Consider the following 25,700-nt stretch of genomic DNA (forward strand, 5'->3'; position numbering starts at 1 on the left):
TAAAGCCTACTTGTAGACTATGTTTGTTACTGTATTATTTTTCAGTGACACACTACTGAGTGCTACTATTGTTGATACGGGGTGTAATAGTAATAAATTGATAGAAAATTCCTATTCGGTTTGGTAATCAAAGAGCTCTACATCTTATTAAAATAAGTAGGCTGGAAACATTATTAGTCAAAGAAAGGGTTAAATGGAAGAAGAAAACGATAGGAATCTACCGAAAAAATTTTCAGTACGTCCAGATAATGAAGACGTAGCCCGATTTAATATTAATCCTTAAGTTTTCATATTTTTTTCCCTAATAATTTTTGTATTACGTTTTTATAAAGAACTATTTTATCATTTAGTTGACTGATTAATTAATTATAGCTTATAATTCTGCCCTAAACGCATGCCAGACCAACACTTCTGCAACATTCACAAGCATTGTGGGTTTAGTATGCAGGGTGACCGATTTTACAAACTTTCTTTAGGAACCAAATTTCTCCTTAAGGAACATTTTTCGGTCCAGAAAAATAAATTTTTAATTTTTTTTTATTAAACAAATATATTTCAACATAATAAAACTGGCCCAACGAGATTCCGAGTTAGAGAAAGCTTTTCGTACTCTCGTCGTTCTTATGTCGAAAACGTCCTTCTAAACTAAAACCTGCTGCAACGGAATCGGGGTTTAATGGTTTTTGGGCTTAAATTGGCTGGCAACAAGAGAAATTCTATTTCAAACAGAAAATCGCTTCTGCTGAATAGGAGTATTTTAAACATTTAGATCATATTGAAACGATATGATCTATCTTATACATCTTGTTTGACTCTTTTGTCATTTTTTTAGAACAATAATAAGCAAAATAATTTTAATGAGCAAATTTTTAAAAAATACCCAAGGCAGTGAAAAAAATTTGTTTGTATTAAATGCACGAGTAAAATGTTTTCAAACTTTACGTTATTGCCAAAAATTTACGATTCGTGTTGTAATAAGAAAAAGGATAGTTGTAATCATTCAAAAACATTTAGGGAAAATGATACCGAAATATACTTTAGGCCTATGTTATTTTAGATTTGAGTCTACACATGCTTATATGGGAGAACATAATTCAAAAATGATATTATTAGAATACTGATACAAAATATGTAAACTTGTAAGTACACAATATAAATACCAGGGTGGTTATCTGTCAACTAAAAGTAAACTGCATCTTGTTTGTTTGTTTACGAAGTTGTCATTGCTAATTAGTTTGACAAACATAACTTGTAAAAATAGGCAGAATAAGATTTAGGGAAACGATAACTATGTCTGTCTATATATTTTTAATATTATATAATTAACGTGATTAAAACTTTTTAATAAAATTTTATTAAGGTCGGTGGCTGCAACGGTTTAGGCGTTGACCAGCGCTCATCACTGTAAAGTAAAGGCCTCGGGTTCGAATCCTGCGACCTTGCATTCGAATCAGACATATTTACAAACGGACTTTTTTTTAAAAAGCCGGCACCCTGAGGTTATTTATTATTATTTTTACATATCTTATTTTAACTAAATGTATGATTTAACATTTTGAAAACGGAATATTGAACGATAAAAAATTTAATTTTTAAAATAGTTATTTTAAAATCATACAATTGTAAATAAAATATATTATGTACAATAACTGCAAAATTGTGTTGTTTTTTCTCGGCTAAATCATCTTTAAAGCTTTGGCGAAAATTTATGAAAATAATAAGAAAAAAAGAACAGCTGCAAGTAGATGAAATACCCTCTTAAAAATGTCCTATTTCCTCAAATAATATTTCAATGTATATCTGATATTTTTTTGCATTTTCAGTCATCTCTTTTGTAGGATATAAACTGGCTGAACAATTTATCTATATCTACCCCAAGCAGTAATTCCGAATTGTTTTAGATTGGAAAAGGGTTGTACATATTAATTTTTTATTTTAGATATTGTTTTTTACTGATGACAAATTTCTCTTGAACAGATAAGGTTATCCAAAAACTATCTATTAAATATTTTTTATCTAGTTTTTAACGTTTATCTTTTTTTTAAAATATTTATTGCCAGAAATTTTTATAACCCGTCAAACTTCGACAATTTAAATTATAAAGTTTTTATTACTGAACATATTTATTTTCTGTTTTGGTGTTAGTCGTTTGGAATGATGTTGATGTCTTCCTAAGATTGTGTACGCACGTTTGTTGCTCTGGATATTCTAACAAGACCACTGAGAGTAGAATTATCAACATTATTCCAAGAAATTCATAGGTATTTTCAATTTGGTTCTTAATTTTTTTCTTTGTTTTGTCAATGAATTTTTTGGTATTGCTTATACAACAGGTCCTATTGCATTTAGATTACATAAATAGCATTAGAGCTAAATTTCCACTTTTAATTATCTCCATGTACTTTAAATATTCTTCAATAAATGTTTATCAGGTAGTCAAAATGAGCCGAAAGGTCGATATGTACGATATTTTCGTTGTAATTGGCGGGATTGTTTGTCGTGCAGTGAGTTGGCGGTACAGCAATTTTCGAATCGCTCCCGTGTGCACACAATGTGAGATGTGGGTCCGTTAAGGCCCATCAAGTAACCGGCCACATAATTTTGACGAATAACAAAAGTTATTGAAAATAATTATAAAAACAAAATTAAGATATATCTTACACATCCGGTGACCTAACTTTGTTATTCTTTGATAAATTTAAAATCGGATCTGGGGGACCGCGGTAGCCGAGTGGTTAGCAAGAGAGACTCTCACGCCGCGGTCGTGGGTTCGATTCCCACCGTCGCCTCTGGCCCTTTTTTCCCGATAACCCCCAATTGGAACACACAAGAATTCGTACTGTTATACTAAAAAAAAAAAAAAATCGGATTGCGCAATACTTTTCAATGTAAACAATTCTTTAAAACCCTGGGTAAAAAATATATGTTGCCGTTTAAAACTTCAAAGTTGCACTGGCTCTGAATTATCCTAACAATAAATATAAGGAATAAAAATCTCGGCAAAATCGACCATGGAAAGTGAACATTTGAAAATTCACAAAGGTGTTTCACGACGACATTCAGTCAAACTTTGCTATAAGAAAAAACTCGATCAAAAGTGAAACTCGATATATACAGTAATTTCATCGAAGTGGTCATATTATGGAAATATTATTTGGGAAGAGTCAAAACTCATTCAGATCATAGAAATCTACTTTTGACTTGTTCTATTTCAGTTACTTTTATATCGTGTTCAGGCTCACGAAACATCCGTTTAGGTTGTTTAAAGTGTCCTAGGAGATTGCTGAGAAATAATTTCCTTTCTTTGCTTTGTAATATAAATTTTATGGATATCTTTGCCTGTTTAAAAAACGTTTAAGATCTTTCTGAATACTCTTATTCTAAACCAGGATGGTCTTCTTGTATTTACTGGATAGTTTACATTAATTATTAAGGTTTATGTAGAATATGTTTTATGCACAAATTTGCAAGGTGAAAGGAGAATGCTCTTAATTCAAACAGACCAAATTAAGAGATTTAATTTTTTTTTCGTATTGGAAGGTCACTGACAAAAGGCACTCCTGGATCTCAAGAATTAAAAAAGTAAAACTTTGTAAATAAATATAATTGTCCTTAAAAGTTATCAACAAAATAAGGGCTATGTTGAAATGACTACCATTTTTGACTGTCGGTATTTTGATTCAAACGTTGGTTCAAAGTAAAATTTCATCTTTAGAGAAAAAATGGCTAATTTATTTTTCAGTAATTTAATCAAATCCATCATTAATAAATATTGGTTAGAAGAATAAGAAGCTTTTTTTAACATTTTATCTCTCATTTCGAAAAAGTGTGTAAGAGTTGGTTTAACCTGGGGTGTTTCACAGCTTTCAAAAAAGGTTTACGATAGGTTTTGGCTTTCAATGTGAAATTTGATCCGCTTTGATTTTAAGAAGGTATGATTTGCTTTTATAACCCCTCTACTTTTTATTCTCAACATCTCAAGATGTTTTGTGTTTCATAGACAATTAGGTGTGTACGGGGGTTTTATGCATATGGTGTAGTTCCATAACAATATGTTTCAAGGGTAAAATGAGAATGTTCTCGATTCAAATGGATTTAAATTATTTATTCTTGCTTCATATGGCCTACAACTGTTTCTAAATGCTCAGAACAATGAGATAAAACTTTATATAAGCCTAAAGATTGTTCCTAATAGTTCAATAACAGCATAATAATCAGTTTCAATACTATTATAAAATTATTACCACTTTCAAGTTCCTTGGAGGTGTTTGTATCATCAAACTTTGTGTCCTGACAAAAAATATTCGATAAAAAGTTTGACTCGATATACAATGATCATATTATCAAATTTCTTTTGGCAAGAAGCAACATAGATAAAATAACCAGAGTGTTCCAATCTAGAGACTGAAAAAACATTTTACTTTAAGTTTACTTCCATTCAAGAAAGATTTTTGTGGGTGAGTAAGGAGAATTTCTTATTGATGCCACCTTATAACCTAGTTTTTCAGAAAGGTTTTAGAAAAGTTTTAGACGTTCGATGGAGGATTTGTTCGCCACTTTTATATGTAGAAGATTTCATTGTTTTTATTTTCTTTTAGCACTCTCTTATCTTAAGCCCCCCTTGCAAGCTTACAGACACGTCTAACGTCTCAAGAATTGAGAAAGTAAAAGTTAGTAGATAAATATGATTGTTCCCAATAGTTTATTAACTACATAAACCAAATTCAACTATCTATTGAAAAAATTCATATTTTCAACTTTCCCAGAGGTTTTCACATCATATAGACCAAATCTAATAGAGTTTAGAATTTGGGGGACCGCGGTAGCCGAGTGGTTAGCATGAGAGACTCTCACGCCGCGGTCGTGGGTTCGATTCCCACCGTCGCCTCTGGCCCTTTTTTCCCGATAACCCCCCATTTGAACACACAAAGAATTCGTACCATGGCTAATATGCAAGATCATAAGGCCAATAATAAAAAAAAAAAAAAAAAAAAGTTTAGAATTTAACTCTAAAGTTTATAAGTCATGAGTTATAATTTTATAATTTATTTTTTTATGTTTTTAATGTACTTGGTAAAAGTGTATGAAACTATTTTACAAAAAAAGCTGCGAGCGACAAAGAAATGTTAAGTCAAATACATAAATCGAAATGTTTAAATATTAATCTTCTAAAATTTTCCTATGGGATTGTATTAAGAATGCACAATCTCTAAAGAAAATCGGTAGAAGTTGGTATCAATGGTTAAACAAATATAAAAATTTCGTTCATAGAATGAAAAGAAAAATCTTGTAATGGAATTTTCGCCTAATTGTATTTCAACAGCTCATTACGCGACCTGTTTTCACGAATAGTTCAAACGTTTGATTTGTCGCGGAATAATTTGCAGTTTCTATAATTTGAACCTGAGAGGGTCCACAGTTCGATATTCATCCAACGCCTGGTTTATTGTTGGCTTTAGTAAGAGACAAACCGTGAGCAATAAAGGCCTGACCCTCTTCTAGGTAAACCCTGCAAATAGAGTCCGCGCCTTTGTTGGATTTGCGATCAACCAGCAGGCAGACAACTATTAATTCAGTGAAAAGCAATATTAAGCATTTTACGGAAAATCCGTCGTTGAGGAGCCGTAATATCATGCGGTTCTGCCTTTCAAAATTTCACGGCTGAGCATTACTAGTTCGCTTCCAAAGGTCATTGGATTTCAGTAGATTATCTTAGCCTTATAATTAAATTGAACAAAACACTCTAATAATCTGTATTTCTGTTTACAGTTATCTGTGTGTACTCAACCTTCATTAATCATAAATTCAGGGTTTTATTACAAGGCAAAAAAATATTATTTATTCAATGTTTTTTTATTTTCTTAAATAATTCACTTTGATTTTACCTTAGAATGTACCAGTACATTTTATGAATTCAATTTTTTTTAACTTAATCAAGCCTTACCTGTCGGCCGGATATCGATAAAACAGGCCCAAACCCACAATAAAAAGCACGTTATTGCCTACTGTAAATAATAAGAGCGGTAAAAAAAACAACCCAAGTAATAAAATTCCAGAGGGGAACATAAGGAAATGTCCAATCGCGAGGGGGAAAATTGAAGGTAACTGGCAATGCGGTCTCCCATGCATAAATACGTTCCTAGATGGATTCTCCGACTAATTAAACAGGCAACGTGATAAATAAAGCGTTGGTTTTGTAAAATATACGCGGATATATTAATATACGTTGAAAGATAAAATTATGGTTTAATTGGATCACTTATATAAATGTGAAACAACATTATCTTCATACCATACATAATATAAATTGAATTTGCTGAGGATTTGTTGGGTTGAAATAAGCCTTTTCTCCTCACTGAGAATCAAATTATGTACGTTTACATTATATTACATCAAAAGTAATAGGTTTGAAATAAATCTGGAGTCTGAAAAATACTCTTTAGCTTTATTAGAACTGAAATGTTGTTAAAAACGAATTCCATTTACGAAAAATGTTACAGTTAGAAATAGCTTAAAAAATATTTAACCCGTTGGTTTACCAGAAAGACGAACATTAGCAATTTGGTAAACAGTTTAGCGAGCAATCCTGCAAGTATAGTGATATAAAGTTTACATTGGGGTGAAGTAAATCAATGTTGCCAATACAGCTTCCGTAAGTTATGTTTAGATTCAATTGGAATTAAACGCAAGTGGGTAGCAAATATTGTCACCCTCTGTTTTAGTTACCAAAAAAAAAAAAAAATGGAACGATTAATGATACCACACAAATATGGTATGGTATGGTATGGTAGAAAAGGATACTAGGAAGCGGGGTTTGCACTCCCCGGGCACTGCAGCCTTCTGGCTTATTGTACCTTCCCAGTTCCCTAGTTTAGTCAATAGACTCAATCCTTCTTCTCAGAAGCATCAAGTCATTGACTGTTATTGCTGCAATTTGGTTCCCTGTGTCTTTTTCGTACGCTAGGTTAAACCTCCATTGAGCTGTTGCTTCGCATTCGAAGATGATATGAGTGGNTGCTAATCTTTGTAAGCTGCCTAATGTTTGGGTAGCTACTTTTTGTTGAGCTTTGTTCCACCACATTAGTGATCCGTAGGTTATTCTGGGTCTTATTACTACCACACAAATAACAAGACAAAATAATTATTCACCACAGTATCAAAACCATCATATCCGATATAATACAGCAATATATTATAACAGTTTAATAATTACATCAAGGACACATTGCTACAGTCAGGAACAACAAACCAAAACTGAAACCAACTTATTTACTTATGCAGTCATCAAGACAGATGACGATTAAATTTAATTCGCAAGGCAAAAATTTATCTCACGTGTCAAAACAGAAAATTTGTTTTAATGTAAAATTTTTATTTTAAATGCTTGTAGATTTAAATTATCAATAAAAATTAGTTATGTACAAAAGGTAGTTATATCATTTTTAACATCTTGTAAACGTAATGTAACATATTCAATTTTTGATAAATATTTAACGTTTTAATTATAATATGATTTAGAAACACATTTAATCAAAAGGGGAACATATTTAAATAAACTTAAATTTAAAAAAACCAATAATAAATATTAATTTATTATTATTGTTTAACTCATTTCGTTGTTCATTATTCCATTTTCAACTAAAGGCAGGTTTAATATACATATTTACAAAAACAGTAATAATAGTTTAATAGACGTACTGTGAAAGATCTTTTATGATGTCGGTAGCCGAGTGGTTTGGTTGTGGTGTGCTGCTAAGGATGCTACCCGCTGTTAGAGGTTCTGGGTTCAAATCCTGGCATAGGCCACGAAATTTGATTTAAGATTAATTGTAAAAGAAAAGTATTCTAATGTCGTTATGACCCTTCTGACATTCAGCGGTTAAGACTATCTCTTGTTTGACAGGAATTGTTTTACTCGTTTACTTCACTGTTGCAAAACATAGGTATGCTTATTTTTGATTCATTCTACCCAGAAAGGCAAGAAAAGTGGTCTCGTTCGTTTTTGTAGTTATTACTTGCAATCGTTACAGAATATTTTTAAAGAAAAATATAAGATATGGCTAAATAAAAATAATTAAACTGGATAAAACAATTTGAACAAAAATACACATAATCAAACTCTTACTTCACAAGATCATGCGTGTGTTGACCCTACTTTTTTTAAAGACAAAACTTCATTTATCTGGAAAAGGCGAAATTGCAGTGGAGAATTTTCCTTAAAGTGATAACAGCATGAAATTGAGTAAATAGTTCAAAGACAGTGAAATTGTCATTGAAATGTAATGGGCTCCATATTGAATATTAATTTGTAGATTTTTAGTCTTTATTTCAGTTAAGCAAGAAAATGTATGTAACCGATTTTTAAAACATCACATTATGTGAGAAGGTTAAAATTCATTAGATTAATAGAAGTAGTAATAAAGAACATTTAGGCGATGTAAAAGATCCTTTTTTGATGTGTGCATCATTTGCAATCTGTTACAGAATGATCTAAACCTTTATAAGTGTCGTTTTGGGAAAGTAAAATTTGATATCCCAAAGCTATTTTCTTTCCTTATTTTCTCCCTCGTGCGGGGCTTCAATCAAAATGCGCTTGATTCCGAAAAAGAAAATGACAGCTCCTCCACCTGGCCTCGGTCGACCCACGCCGCATACATAAACAGGGCTAATCTACCTCCAATATCTCGGCCATCGGGTCGGCTCGTTAAATGTAAAAAACGACACTAAAAGATATCTACTCAAAAACCTTCACGGCCGAGATATTTGTCAAAAGAATATTCTTTGTAAGCTATAATCCATGAGAAGCGCTAAACGGTAGCGTATTAGGACAGGCGCGGAGAATACTGAGCGTTCTGATGGCAGAAAAGTTGCTCCATCGTTTTTAACCCAGACTCATTTTTCACCCGGACGCGTAGCCCATTCCAGAATTTTTATTCCATTTATAGCCATTATGAAAAACCAAATATTCAATGAAATAATAAAACAATGTTTTTGATATTTTAAGGATTTTTGAATTAGAATATTTGGTAAATTAAAAAATTAAAAAACAGTTAAAAGAACATTCATATCAAAAAACTTTTCATAAACAAACGGCATATTGTACTTTTTTAACTTCATTTATTTTTATCTACGACTGTATATGTATTATATACAACCAGCGCATTGGATTTCGATTTGTGATTGTGACATTAGGAGCATTATAGAGAAAGCTACCCATTAGCACCGCTCTGGATTAATATTTATCATTCGAGAGGGCTCTTATCCATATTCTTTTCAGTTGCTTACATGGTAATTGTGAGGAATGGAGTAATCGGTTTTTGTGTTAAGGTCATTGGTTTCCATAAAAGAATTGGAAGTTTTATTTGCCATATTGTGTACAAAGAGCCTGAGGCATATGGAAGATTTGAGTTACTATGTTCAAAATTTCTTAAAATTTATATATATTATATATATTCACTAATTTCGTGGTCCGTGACCAATAATATCTTTCAATTAATTAAGGTTTTTAGTTGTGATAAAAAAATCGGTGTCACGAGCGGGATTCGAACTCATGATCTTCGGCTAGATACGCCGCTGCTCTACCACTTGACCTATCCTGACCTCGATCCACTACTTCGACCTTAATTGAATTATATATATAAATTAATTTATTTGGGCTAGAAAATGTAGAATTCCAGGTTGCATTTCAACTGATGTTGCATTGTAGATAGCTTCCTCAGCCCGTTGATTCTTCATAGTTCCTGTATGAGACTTCACCCATGTTGAAGTATGTAAGGCTCCGTTCTTCTTATAAAAGAGCGATGGAAAATTGATGTGGTCTAGCTTGGGGTGGTTTCGGTGTTCTTTTCATTCTTGTTGTCCTCGTCCTGGGTTCCTTATTGTTGGTTTGTTCGTAGGTCTTTAAAGGCATTGCACCTTCTGTTATTCGCAAGATGATCACCTCCGCAGTTTGCTCATGTCGCTTTAGTTTTTCTACTTTTTCTACAAGCACAAGATTCATGTTGATCTGCACATCAATCGCACCGATGTTGATGTAGACATTATGATTTCGTGTGACCAACGACTTGGCACCGGTAGCATTGCACGATTTGTCGCCGTTAAAACGATTCTTAAATTTTTATTTTGGTGTAAACAAGTGTTGAAAAATGGCAAAATGGAGGTAAAATTCAAAAGGTGGGGTTGAGTTGAGAAGTTAGTGCCCGAGGGGATCGAGGTCACGATAGCTCAAGTGGTAGAGTAGCGGCGTATCAAGCCGAAGGTCGTGGGTTCGAATCCCGCTCGAGAGACTGACTTTTTTATCTCAACTTAAAACCTTTATTAATTTAATGTTATTAATTGGTCACGCGGACCACGAAAAATAGTGAATTTAATGAATTGAAATGACGTATACTTCACTAATGCTTTCCGTGGCCATTTCATTTGTCGCCGAGAATCCAATCCGATTACACGACTTTTGAAAAATGGCAAAAAGGAGGGAAAATTCAAAAAGTGTTGTAATGTCGTATATATTTCCCTTGTAGGTATTTCGATTAATATCAATTAAAAACATGTTCAGTGGTCATTTCAACCCTGAGCGCATGCGAAATATTGCAACACACATTCAATATGCATTCAAACAATAAATACATTCACACCTATATACATTGCATTTGTTCTAATTGCTGGACGGAGTATTCAATATTCCTCCATCAACGTGTATACAGTAACAAACTAATCTAATTAATTTAATTTTATAAATATTCCACCATCGACCCAAGTCACGTACACAGAGCGAGGGACGATGGGATTGCTATTCCACCATCAGCCCCTCCCCATTCACTCTAATAAATACACTCGCTCATACAAAATACAGAAACACAAAACATATATTTTGAAGACTATATACAATTTTGTTTGACGGTTTGGTTTTTTGACTAGGGTTTTTGTGGTTTTTTTTGTTTTTAATAATGAAAGAAATAGCGCCTCTGATGTTTTCTAAGATTTTTGTCAGTGAATGACCATCGGCGGAAATGTAATGTCTTTTGTGTCTCCCGTATTACTGTTAGTTGTTTTAGCGGTCTCGGTTTACAAAAATAATAGAAATCAATTTTTTTATCGTAAAAAGTGTACATAGAGTGAAGGACAAAATTTAATGAAGAAAAATACACTCATTTTATCTGCACTTGGAAAAAACAGACTTGTTCTCCACTATCCTTCAACAATTTACTTAGGACTATACCTAGACAGCAAACTGACGTGGTATCCCCATACAAGGCTTAATTGACAACTAAACAGAAAACCTGGAAAACAACCTTATACAAGATATTACTGCCACCTATTTGGACATACGGAGTGGGATTCTGGCAAGCCATCCAACACCCAGGGCATCCAATCCTTAATCGTCAATGCTCCTTAATATATAATTAACCTCACCATTCACAATGACCTTAGCATTTCTTTTGGTTTTCCTGTTTCCAAAAGTTTCACATCAACCTTTCGAATCCATCCTAGCTCTATTGTTCGAGCCCTCTCTACACATTCTCATCCCGAGAAACCGCCACGTCGCTTAATAGACGAAGTCCTCGAGACTCCTTGTTCTTTAATCCCTCACACCAGCATTGGCTGGTTTCTCATCGCATTGTCCTCCGAGTGCAGTGGTTACTTTTGTACTGTGAAGTTTTAAAAAACATGATGTGATCGCATTTTTAATTGTTCTAATATCTACAGGCTAAAATTACAAAAATCTTTCAATGATTTTCTATACTTATTATTCAGATCGCCGAAGCATTGTCGAAAGCTTTGCGTCTCCATCTTACGTGTAGTTTGTATAGGGACGCTATTGGCAATTTGTGGGCCAGGTCTTTTTTACCACGGGCATTTTACCACTCTGTGCTTACTCATTTAAAGCGCTACCTCAAAATCAGTTTCTTCATTTTCTTCGGTCATTTTGAGCTGTATGAAAGAAGACAGTCACGGAAAACCCGAAGAGTTTAAAGTGCAATTCTCACGTTTACAATTTCAGCACGTTTTTGTCCTATGAACGGTAATAAATGTATAGGAATTATAATTTTTCGTAAAACGGTTTTAAAGTACATCTAACCAGTCTAGATAGCAAATAGCTGTTTTTCCTACATTGTATCTAAACAATGTTGATCATCCTTTTCTAACTACTTTACTTTTTTTGTGTGTGTTTTGTGAAGTTTCTTGATAAGTCTGTTTGTTTTTGCATAGTAATAGGATTTTTGTAGTGTATGTTTCTCCTATTCGTCCCAGTTTCTTTGTGGCCTTTTTCTAATCAAGCTAATCAAACTAAGTAACTACAAAAGTAATGTAAACTTGAATAAATTCAAAACACTCAACGAAAGTGGCAAGTACGATAAAAAACGACATTCATCTGAACCAATCCACTTTCCATTTGGCAAACATCCACCATATCTATAATCGTCTCTAAAATTTAAGAATACATACACGAAAAAAATACGACAGAAATTATAAACATCAGATATGTTTTATGGGTCATGCTTATTTTTTCGTTGATATTTACGTTCAATTTCATTCCTTCTTCATTTATTCATTTTCGCTATAACTTAACAATTATCATATTTGCCATATTTTATATATATTCTCTTGTTTTAATAATTTTCGATAATTTTATTTACAGGTATATCAAAAATAAATTGGGTTTCCACACATCACTTAAAGCAATGGAATTCATGAAAATAAAAAGTCCTAACAGCCGGTCGGGTCAAACTTGGAAAAAAAACTCGAAGAAACCCTTCAATAATACAAATAAAACGAGACGGACAAAAGCCTAATCCCGGCTACCTCTCAATTTGAATTTCAAACGCCGGCCAGGATGATCAGGGATAACCGAACTGCGGGCAAATGTTCAACAAATCCCAGACCAATAGACACAATTTTACAAATTTATTCAAACCTCCAAAGGTCACTATTTAAGCCTTCCTCATTTTTTTACTATAAACCCTTTTTTTTACAAAACTATTGCATTGTTAATCCATCATGCCCATAGTTAAATACTGCAATTTAAAAATGGATAAATCTGAGCAAAATTAACTAATCTGGTTATAAGTGGTTAAGTTGGTCTCTCTCTCTTTCTCTCTCTCTCTCTCTTGCTCTCGTTCTCTTCTTCTCTATACTTATTTATATACCATAAGTGATTGATGCTTGCACACTGTACAAAATAAATTATATAGTTTTATTTGAATGTTTGTGATCCTGGTCGTTTATTATCTGCCTATTTTTGAATCTCTATGTACAATCTAAAAACTTCAGTTAAAATTCGATTAAAATACAAATTATATTTTTGTCAGGCAAATGTGTATTACATATATACTGCTTATCAAAAAACCCGACCACCTGGTTTTTCCACGATAAAATGGCCAAATTTGGAAATGCATATTGTCATTATGCATGTTAATTTTTGAACTTTTTAGAAAAATTTCAAATTGAGCTGTGGAGCCGGGAAACTGCCCTGGAGCGGCCACTTTTAGCAATCGACAGGAAATTTTAATAAGCTTTCAATTGGTCACCTTCCACTTTGCCCAATTTTATAAATCATTCTCTCTCTCCTGATTTTACTATAGAAACCTATTGTTTTAATACGTTATTCGAATTCAAACTGCCACAACAACTGTGAAATGAGAAGGTTATGTTGAATTTCCGTGATGAGGCAAACAAGTGGTTATCTACAGCAGAAGCCCCCCAAGTAAAGAAAAGTCCTCGTAACAAAAGTTGTAGATCGTAAAATTTGCTAAAAAAATGATTGTTCAAAATTTATGTATTCTTGAAAATCGTGATAGAGAGAGCGATCGGTTTTTTCCATGAGCACGTAAGAAAACCACGATTTTGTCCAAAAAATCGCGGATAACTCGAAAAGGGTTGAGAAATCGGACAAAGGTGACAAATGAAAATGTATTACAATCGGCGATTCCTAAAGGCCGCCTCTTCAGAACAATTTCCTGGCACTACAGCTCAATTTGAAGTTTCAGTAAAAGTGCATAAATTAACTATTTCAGAATGCTTGAATTTAGTGATGAATGAAGGTAAGGAAACATTTAAAAACGCCAACTTGTTCAGGGTAAAATTTTCTAAAATATGACATCTAGCGATCTGTGACTTAAAAGACTGACTAAAAAGGAGAAAATATGCATTTCCAAAGTTGGCCATTTTTTCGGGCAAAACCCTGGTCGGGTTTTAGATGGGCACTATAGATTAAATAGGTTAAGTGAGACATTTCTTGTTTGGGGTTGCTATATACTTTATACAGAGTGTGCTCCATGCAATTCTAATTACGTGTTGAATCCTAATAAATTGAGAGAATGAATTATGAGGAAGAGAAACAATGTTGTGATGTTGTTTTTGAAAAATATTGAAATTTCCGATTGTCGATAAAACCTTTTATTTTAAGTAGGACTTCGTTCTTTAAATGTTCCTCGAAAACTTTCCATATTTATGACTATTATCTCCTTATGCGTGACGATAATTTACCGTCTCACGAAAGGCGGTGGACTATTTTTGATTTCTGGCCTTCCACACGGCTGTCGGTCCGTATGCAAATCGGATGGACAGCGGTCGAAAAGCGTGAATTTTGCCCGGTTAAATTGAGCTATCTGCACGAAAGGAACACACAACACAACAAAAAATACGATAAAATATTTATGTTTATCTCGTCATAACGGTTCATTTGCCGCATTACGCTAAATTCCTGCTTTCCAGCCTGTGATGATATAGGATCTAATTTTAATCACCTTAATTTCATAAGCGAAACCCACTGATTATCACTCGTGCCATTTGAAGGACATTCGTACAAAATACTGAAATATCCCGGAAAATATCCAACCTTTTCAGTTTTGCAAAAAGACAACAATAAAATGTTAATGCCATATGCTTGTAGCTACCACATTGTGAAATTAGATTTAGGCTGTCGAGCAAGATAAGCACTCACTCTAAATCACATAAATCACATGTGATCGGGATGCATCCGCTAGCTTTTTAACGAGAAAGTTCTATTTTGAAAACTGATGTACATAACCTAAATACTCCAGAACTGATAATATATTCATTACAAATTATTATAAAGTTAAAATTATATTGTTTAAGAAATTTTCAGTAGTTACAAACATGTCCCATACAATTTATTTTTCCTTTTTTATCCAATGATTATAATTAACAATACATCAATACTACTTATAATTAACTACTATCAATTCTACTTTTTTATTTATTAAAACTGGTCTTATTAGACGAACCATTAATTTTAAAATAATATTATAGAATAAATAAATGTTTACATTTTTATAAAACCATTGGTACAATAAGATTTACAAATCACTATTCACTATTCATTTTTAACTACACAAGTTCATTTGGCTTTGTTCTTTTTAATCTTCTGACCATGTTTCGGTTATGTAAGAGTTTGGTCGCTTCCACATTCTCGTGCTGGCTGAGGCGAGCCTGGTGTTTCGCGGCAAATCTTTGTATTTCCGTCGTGACTTCAAGGATCTTAAGTTCCCTATGTAAGTCCTTATTCTTTATGTACCAAGGTGCATTGACCATGTTACGTAAGATTTTATTTTGGAGTGTTTGTATGATTTTTATATTGCTGTGTTTGGTACAACCCCATAGTTGAATACCATATGTCCACTTAGTCTTTATGGATTCTACCTATTTGGAAATATTTGTCACAATTTGTTGTCATAAATCTGTTTTCACAAAAATCTCCCCTATCACGTCAACATTCCTTTATATTTGTAACCCATCTACTAAGTACTATTTTTATATAACAAAATTAATCATTAACCAAATAAAAATTAGTTTATCTATTTCTTGTGAAGGATGCAGAAACTAACTTCAGAAGTTCAGAAAATGTTTGACATTTTGGATAAAAAATTACTTTGTTTGGAATTTGCGAAAACATGTATCAATCCACGCCAGTAAAAGCCTAAATTTAGGACAATTTTAAATTGAAATTACTTTTTTCGAAACACCAAAATAAATTGTTTTAGATTTATTTATGAACGAGAGATGGGCTTCAGTCAGACGCTCCAACATCCTCATTTCGAAAACAAAACATACGTTTTGAATTAATTTTTTTAATTTCCAGTACAACTAATTTCATTTCGGTAACATGTAACAATGAGATAGGAAATTTAACCAAAATTAAAAACAAGAGTTGGCAAATAATATACCACAAATATACACAGAACTATAATGCGGGATAAGAAGAAGAGAGAAAGTGAGCGAGAGAAAGAAAGAGAGAGAGAGAGAAAGAGAAACAGGAGAGAGAGAGAGAGAAAGAGAAAGAGAAAGAGAAAGAGAGAAGGAGAGAAGAGATATACGGTAGATAGAACGATGATATTATAGATCAGGTTGAACATAGTGTTATCATGTTAAAAGATTAAAAATCAAACAAAATTGATTTAAGAAGTAATTTTAGTATATAAATCGTAAAATCCATATTGCAGTCAATCGGAAAATAATTTAAACAATTTGGTAACAAAAAAGCGGCTGAAGCGGCTAACGCTGGGACGTCCCAATCTCCGGGCACAACCACCGCGATTCGGCTCTCTGTGGCTAAAAATGCAATAAAAACGACTAAATGAAAATGGCAGCGTCAGTGGGTTGGATCGGCCGAGAAGCTCTCACCAAGATCATTGTTGATATGAGGCTCTCGGAGGACCTGCCTCGTAGCAGGGGAATCGTACTGACTCTTAAGAATAGGCAATGCGAGATTGACGTACGGACACTTACTATTTGGCCAAAGCACGCGTATGTGTCCGGCATACAGAGGTAAGTTGCTCGATGTATTCCACCAAACTGGCCTACTTCCAGGCCATCCAATTTCTTGGCCCTATATAGTGAGCGCGTAGGATTGCCATTCAATATTGGAGTTGTGCTTGAGGCAGTAATTAGGTCCCCTCTTCCAATTATTATTGTAAGTGACAAGTTTATGGGCCGACAAACAGCTGAGGTCATCGCCGGCCCTCTGCGTGTTTTCCATCTTTTTCGTTTCTTTCGCGCATATTTTGTTTTAAACTGCAGCCATTTGAGCGTCTCGATCTGGTTACTGACTCTCTGATTTCAGATATATATATACTACGTTGATATTCTAGAATGCTAGTCTCTCGTTTGTACCTCAGGTTGTCATATACAGAATAAAAACAAAACATACAATACATAATATATACATCACCACAAGCATAGATGTCTGGTCACATTCATTCCCTCAGAGTACTCGATATTCCTCGGGGCGGGGTTATAAGCAACCCCTTCCTTTCACGCTAATAAATTACATTAATTCCGATAAATTAACACAAACACAACACTCGATAGAAACATAGAGGTCTGGTCACTTTCACTCCCCCAGAGTACTCTTCCAATTTTTAGAGGATTCCGTGGATTGTATATGTAATACAGATATACGTATTATTTTGTGTCCTCTAGTTTGTATGAAAGTGAATTTATTTATTGGCGTGAATGAGTAGTGTAAGGGGGCCGACGGCGGAATATTATAGAAGGGGCAGATGGGAAATTCCTAGGTTTTGTAAACATTGATGAACAACTCTGCGTTGTCAACCAGAAATGGAAACTCCCTCAATGAGATCCTTGGTTTGAGGGATGTATTCCTCGATTATTTCTTGGACAAAACGGACTGCGGTGAGGTTGCCTTCAACAATAAGGAGTCGAGTTCGTCCTCCAGTGTAAATCCCACCTCAGGCCATTACACCGCCTTCTCAAAACTGCACTGAAAGGAGCTCGAACTGGGGCATTGTACGCATCTCCTGTTCTTGGTACACTCATCCGCGCCTGATGTCACTTACAGACAGAAACGCGACTCATCAGTAAACGTATTACCATTTCAATAGGCGTTCTCTTCTACGCGCTCGCTGCACCATAATCTCGTGACTTGCTGGTGGTGGTGCAGATCGTCTCAACGGAGATGTGACGCCAACTTCCCACAAACGATTACGAATTTTAAGTTTTATGTATTTGATAAAGGTCTTGCCAAAACATGTACTTCATTTAGGATCCGGCGGGCACTATAGAGTTCCGTCTTGCAGCAATGACAATATTTCTGTCCTCCCTTAGCGTTGTAATGTGCTGAGATCCACTACCAGGCCTCATATTGGCACTTCCAGTCTTTCGGAATCGGGGTAAAGCCCCGGAGACCAAGCTCTGAGAAACGCCAACTGCCTCTGCGATATCCAATTGCCGTTGACCTGGATGACTCATTCTCACAATACCATTGCAAACTTCAGAACATTGTCTTTCCATGGTAAAAGAGAATACAACTGGATTAAAATGGAGAATAGACGAGAAAAGGTGTTTGTTTACCAAATGAGTAATCTTCATGTTTACTATTATTATGTAAATCCGTTATATAAAAGGATTAACATTTGTTTGTTTTTTGTTTTTGTTTTTTATATTGTTTTATCCAACTAGGAAGAATATGTTGGTCAATTCAATTAAAATAATTCCCTATTCATTTTTGAGCAATTTGTGTGGTGAACGAGAAATATCAAATATTCTACCACCCAGAGTACTTAAGAATAACAGTGGGAATGGCTTTGGATTTAGTTAAGGGCTGAACTGACCTAGCTATTGATAGCTACAGGAGCACCACCTCGATGGCTGGACGGATTCGCCCGAGGTATAAATTAGTACAATGTATTTTATCATGAAACAAAAGCATTAATTTGGAGGAATTTTAAAGCAGAAATTGTTTTTGAGAAAAAATTAAACAACGATAAACCACACATAAAATGTTACATTTTTTAAATTCAAAATGGTAAATCATAAGATGATAAATATAATTTTCAGTAAAATCTGCTTACATTTATTTTAATTTAAGGCTAACTTTTACAAAATTAAAGGGAAATTATTAAAAGAGTTTATTTAATTATTCATACCATTTCGGTATTAAGGCATCGAAAATGACTTACATAATCAGATGTGCATCTCGAATCGAAATCGTAATTTTATAGTACTTTTTTAAAATATTTTTCATTGGTTCATCACCAAAAGCAATTATTGAGAGATAAGCATAGTTTTAAGTTTCGCAGTTTTTCTCGACTGGATGATGACAATCCACGAAATTGTAGATCCCCTAGCCAGGGCGAAATGGACACAATTTATGGCTTTCAAACACCAATGAGAAACCGATAAAAATGATTGGGTTCTATTTGAAAAAGTTTACCCTTTTTCCCAAATGGCATGGCTCACGTCCCGAACATTTGTTTCCTAGCGGCCGAGGCCTAATGACACCGACGGCAGATGTCTACTGTCTCCAATTATCGAAACAGGTGCCCTTTCTCCCTTTCGCGTCCGCAACTCTCTTCTTTTCTTCTCTTTATACGGAGCAGGAAGTTGTGCGAGTTTGGGAGTGATGGAGGTCGTTAGTGGAAAGCGCAATAAAACCGCCCATATACGACGGTTGCCCCCTTGATGTTTCCCCATTTAATAACTAGTTGGAATTATTAAGGCTATTTTTCGAATGGACCTTAAGTCCTGATACTTCGGCAACATGCAATCTACGTTTAATATTTCGCAAAGTAATCACTGTTTGAAATAATAAAGTAGAAGAAGTGGAAACGCTTCCCCCTAAACAATAAAATATAAAAATCTCCATTACTCAGAAATTTAAAGTGCTTGATATAATTTCAAATTTCAAACATGGTTAAAATAAGGCCTTTACAATATTCGGAATAAAAATATATGAATAAAGCTTATAGGATAAAAAATATTTTAATGCAAAAGAGTGTTCTGTTGTCATACATTAATATTTATGCTTATTTTAATACATCCATGGCAGCACAAATTTGAAGCATACAGTGCTTCCTGAATGATGTATAAACATTGGTTATTAACACATTTGGCTGTCGATTGGGAAAAAAGGATGTCCCTTTGTAGTACCAGAATAAAAGAAGGAAAAAAAATTTACAGAGGGTAAGTAATAATTAGTCAGAACACTTGCTACTCACAAGTTGCACATTACTGTCCACGTAATCCAAACATGTGACTATGTATTGCAACATATTGTTTTCGGTGAAGTGAATGATCATGCGGGAAGAGTAGAAATGGAAATCGTATGTAAAAAGTTAAGAAATCATCCTAAAACACCACCCAGTTATCCGCTACTCGACTATACTACGAATTAAATATAATTTATAGCTAGCTATAGCAACCTGGCTTATTTTGAAGTTGCAAGATTTATTCAGAGAACTTATTATTGGACGTATGGCCATAAAATGACACCGGGTATAATCAGCGTTTCGCTGAGTAAAATCATGAAAATTATACAAATAAACACGTTCTCAAATAATCGCCTAAACCTGCAGAAACGTCGAACTTTAAATCTCTAATGAAAAATTACATTTTACTAGAATAAAATTAGCTTTGTAAAATACTTTTTTGTCCCTTTTCAAAAAAGAGGGCACACTTTGTAATGAATGTAAGCATTTTAATAATCACTTAATGTTATTGCTAAATACAATGAAAGGGTGTTTTCTTTTTTCAATCATTTGTTAATATTGCAAAATAAGTTTATAAATATGAAATTAAAAGAAGCTTGTAGTAATAATTAAGAAAAATTGTTATATGGTGTTTTATGAGTCTTATTTTGCATTTTCTGGGCCAAGCATAGAATGTTTTAACATTAACAAAAAATAATTTTTACCAATATGAACATAGGATTTAATTCAAATTATCATCTTATTACATAGACAAATAATTTGTTATTTGTTATAATAATGCGATTATGTTTCTCTATGTGTAAAATTGATATTTGAAAATATTATTTATGTTCAATAAGTTATCGTTAGTAAACAGATTCCTTTAGGTTTTGAATTAAAAAAATTAAAATTAAAAACCCAGCAGTTTTTCCCAATTTGAATTTTCTCGTAACAGTATTTTAAAGTCGGCAAACTGTCATAAAAGTGAATGGGTATCCTTGACTGTGACAAAAATTCAGCGGCATAATAAGGTCAGGTGAGATTGTTAGTAGAGTGCGAAGTTGGTGGAACTTAATTATACCCCTACAGCTTTCAGAATGAGAAGAATGGTCTCTCTGATATAGCGGAGTTAGAAAGGGATACATTTCATTGTACTGCTGGTTCATTCCAGTTTCTCTGAGAAGTTTTTTTAAAGTGTGAAATTTCTCGATTTATGATGATTGGTTTCAACACGAGTGAGTTTCAAGGAAAGCATGACAATACCAACACGAAAAAATTATTTTATTTAGTCAATATTTTTTATCGTCACAGTAATCATGTTTTCTCGTAATGTTTAATTGTTTTACAGAATTACCTATATCCTGCATAACATTGCCTCGTATAATTGGACATAAAAACATCAATTTTCAGATGCAATGTTCCCAAAACAGGGAATTTGATAACGCGAACTAATTAATTAGGATAATGTGTAGATCCGACAAAATTAAAAGACCTAGGCAGCACTCTTGAGGTAAAACAATTTGAATTTTTTCGCTTCGGTTTGAGAACGGAACAAAACGTAACCAAAATTGCAACAGATTATTTTGCGAATATCTTTTGTTTGAGAAGCGAAGTTCAGCTTTAAGGAAAAAGACGTTTTTCCTTAAAAAGAAGACAGTTTTTTCTTTATAATAAAAAAAGTCTATATCTAACAATTTTGTTGGTTGTTTAGTTCGCAAAAATGGCGAATTATGATCAGAAGTTCCCTGGCTGAGTTGTAAAGACTTGGCTAAGCAATTAACCGACTTACTTGAAAGAAAGCTTGGCGTGTTAAAGAACAAAAAAGATGATTTATAAATAAAGTAAGTAATGAATGTTCTTAGTTCATGCTATTTACTATCTAATAGATAAATATGAATGTATGCTGAAATTTAAGCGATTTTGTAAGCTGGTTTGCAAGTTAGATCATCAGAAATCACAGGTCAGTGAATCTGCGGCACAATTTAATGTCTAAGCTTAAATATTTCATAGAGTAATTAATATCCTCTTAGCTGAAGAGTTGATGCAGCTTAGTTCTTAAAGTTTTGGAAACCAAGTTGGCGGGGAAACATTTTCAGGGCAATCCCTTCTCAACAACGCCCCGGAGGGCTTAGCATTTCCGCATATGCGAGCAGGCAGGGCCAGGTTGTCGGGTTCCCACGATGCACTGAGCCAACGACTAAGAATTATATCGACATTTTAATGCAGGGAAAGGCCTTTTTCTTCTTTTTCCTTTTACCGACCGACCCGCGCGGATTTCATGGGCCCTGTATTGTCGCAACGGAGAGAACAACCCTGGGGGCGGCAAACCGGAAAAAAAACTCGGATTACTATTTGAATAAATCTTAAAACTGAGAGCAAGGCATTTATAATATTCCGCCCTGCTCGGATTTTTAAAAGAAAATAATTCCATAACTCACTTCATTGATTTTCAGCCTTTGCTTGAATACATTTTTTTATATTGTAGGTATACGGTTTCTTTTCTGTGCAATACACATATAAACATTCGTTAATTGCTTTTAAACTTAACCATATTCCGACATCATATAAAATAATGACTATCTATGATGGAAAAACGGATTAATGATTTTTTTTTATTTCGACCACAACAGTTTAATTTCTGATTTTTCTTTCTCGAAGGTGGGATAATAAGTCATCTCAAAAAATCAACAACCAGCTTTTTTCAATCCACACGTTTCGGATTTATTTTAATCCTTCCTCAGGTCAGTTAACGCATATACACAAAACAAAGATTTATTACATTTTGAGACTATCATCGTCTCTTTACTACTTACATAGTTAAAACGGTGGTCGTCAGTCGTACAAATTATTAACGACTCACGACCACTGTTTTAACCACTGTAAGTAGTAAAGAAACAATGATAACCAAGTGGGTCTAATTTTTTATTTTTTTATTTATTTTTATTTATTTATTTTTTTTTATTTATTTTTTTAGGACCTATTATCCCACCTTCGAGAAGGAAAAATCAGGATGAATTATATAGTTTTATCTATTTGATAAAAAATCATAAATCAGTTAATCAACCTATCATAAGTGTTACTTATAATTATTATATTCAGTTAGTTAACAGACATCCAGGTAAAACAGGAGGAGTGTTGAAGACCAAAAGGGTTTCCTTAACTAACAGTGGATTGTGAGATTTCCCCTGCTGTTCCGAGGGGTAAACCTATTGTTTCATAGTTGCCTATTATCTTGGTCTGCCTATCCTTGCTGATTCTTGTTGGTTCAGATCGTTTCAGCATTTGGCCAACTTCTGTTGTTCGGGAGAGGAGCGGTTCTTAATTGACCCGCAAACCCCCGTTTCAAGGGGTATACAATTAAATTTTGTTTGTAATAGGTGGCAACTACTGTATATATATACTTAATAGGTCATTGGGAAAAAAAGGGGGGATTGATAATATTTCCAAGTCAAAATTAAATATTTACAATTTATTTACACAAGAAAAATTCAATGAAACTTCCTCAATTATATTCAAATTCCTAGAACAACCTTGCTGGCCAGGTTTTTACAAAAAAAAAAAAAAAAAAAGAAAGAAATAAATAAAATAAAATAAAAGACGATGAAAAGGTATTTGGCTGGATGACGACTCACTTCTCCAAGCAATCAAAATAAGCGGTATTGAGCTGGAGGTTACTCCTGGATTAGACGCCAACAGAAAGGCCTGTAGAGCCGGATGACAATACAGTTGACGTCATAGCCTGTGAAGTCGGTGATGTGACGACACTGGGACGATGACGAAACCGATCGTAAATATCGATCCAAATCGATTTTACGTTCATGGATAATCGATTGTGTAGGCGGTGCGTCTTGTGCTGACCAAAGCAAGCGAGCGCTAATGCAAAGACCGAAGCTACCGACGTTATCGCTTGCCAAAATATAAACAATAGGGCCCTCAGCGATTTAAGCAGGGCCTCCTGAGGCGAACCTTGGCCAGCCGAAAACAACGAAATAAAATTAAGCTTCTTGGGCGTCAACAACAGTGTTTGGATGATTTTTGTGTGAGTGATGTTTATGAGTTGTTATTATTGTTATTTTAGTGTTCTAGTTGGTGTTTTTAGACTTCGGACTAATTTATTTTATATAAAAAAATGTTATTATAATATTAAGTTATTATTTTTTATCAATCATTGATGTCATAATTACTCATTAATTTTACTTTACATATATGGCTTGTTCACCATATATAACCGAATGCTGGCCATGTGCTTCATAACCTAAACCATTGCATTAGTTTTTTCCGATGAGAAAATTTTTCTCTTCTTTCTTGGGAAAGCATGCACTGATGTTTTGATTGTTGATTGTAAAAATGTATATTATTTATGTATATTTTCTTAATAAATAGGCCCTGATGATGGCAACATAATGTTGCCGAAAGCTTGGTGATTGCAATACTTTTGTCCTTCTTTCACCTAGTAAAGACCTTAAAAGATATTGAACTCTACATTAAATTTATAAAATGTTATAAATGCCGTAAATGTTCGTGAGTTATATTGTTAAGTGTATTTAAGAGATTTTATTGCTGAATGTCTTATGTTTATATATTTTTATGTTTTCAGGTATGCCTTTTTTTTGTACATTGTGTCGTATTCTATACTTGTTGGAATTCCACAAGGTCTCTTCTATAATGCTAACAGATCGCTACAACCGCCTAGGAGTGCGTGTCTGTTATTCGACTGTTGGTTATCATGTAGATTTCATCTATTCTATTCCCTGGCTGTACCACTATTGGAATTTGTCGTTTCTCTTATTTCATTGTTTTCATGATATTTTGCACGCGTTTATCAACGAAAGAGGTGGACCCGTTTTTCTGTTTGTTATAGAGAAATGCGCTAAGTTTATCTGCTGAACTATTTTTTGCATTATTGATAGAAACTCAATTAGGTTAGTTATATATAGGTGTAAAGGGTGACGGAGAAGTATAAAGTATTCCATCACCCCAACTGAGTAAGTAAATAAGAAACAATCTATTTAAGAGTGTGGGAGAGGGTGACTTTTCGACGTTACGAACAGATTGCGTTCAGAGTTGAAATGACTTAGCTGTTGGTAACCCCCAGAGCCAACCTTCGCGACAGACTTGATAAGGTCGGACCTTAGACAGCCAACACAAGGGTACGTGTTTCTAAAGCCCTGATGGTAAATTTCCGAAGCTGGAATTGCCAATGGTCTGCGAGAAGTTAAAGGCTCAAATTGGTTCATGTGCGTAGGTTTGTATGTGCATGTGCAAACTTGAACATATGTAAAGTAGTAAATAATATATTGAATATATTTCAATTAATTAAGGTTTATAAAATTTCGGGCTAATAAATACTCGGCTCCTGATCTCTGCAGCAGACTGATCCTAGCTTCTCTAACTAGTTAAACTGTAAGTGCTTTTTGTCTCCACCGATTAAGCTCCTCCGTTCGCTCAAGTAACAATTATCAATTATTAATTATTAATTGCCACAAGAAAGTTTGAGGCCTATTTATTTTTAGTTTGTATAATTTTACCATTGAAGTAATAAATTTATTTTTGATCAAGAAGGTTTCGTTTTACTTTTGCTTTTCGTTTTACTTCTCTTTATTTTTATTCCCCCACGCTTTCATCACAGCGCACTCTGCTGATTTCGCTGTACGTGGGCTTTGGAAACTGCTAGCCATTTCCCGGACTTAAGGTAAGTTTAGGTAACCGAAGTCCGTCGCAGGATAGAGCAAAGCTGACAATTAATTGAAA

The 25,700-nt window shown here is 33.9% G+C and overlaps 1 protein-coding gene across 4 annotated transcripts in view; it reads right to left on the reverse strand.

Annotated features, from left to right (window-relative positions):
• Positions 1 to 25,700, reverse strand: part of LOC106670960 (carbonic anhydrase-related protein 10-like) — a 307,401-nt gene that overhangs the window by 49,741 nt on the left and 231,960 nt on the right. The window lies entirely within an intron of this gene.

Source organism: Cimex lectularius, unplaced genomic scaffold (assembly GCF_000648675.2).
Source record: "Cimex lectularius strain Harlan isolate CLEC.00 unplaced genomic scaffold, Clec_2.1 scaffold38, whole genome shotgun sequence".
NCBI classification, from domain to species: domain Eukaryota; kingdom Metazoa; phylum Arthropoda; class Insecta; order Hemiptera; family Cimicidae; genus Cimex; species Cimex lectularius.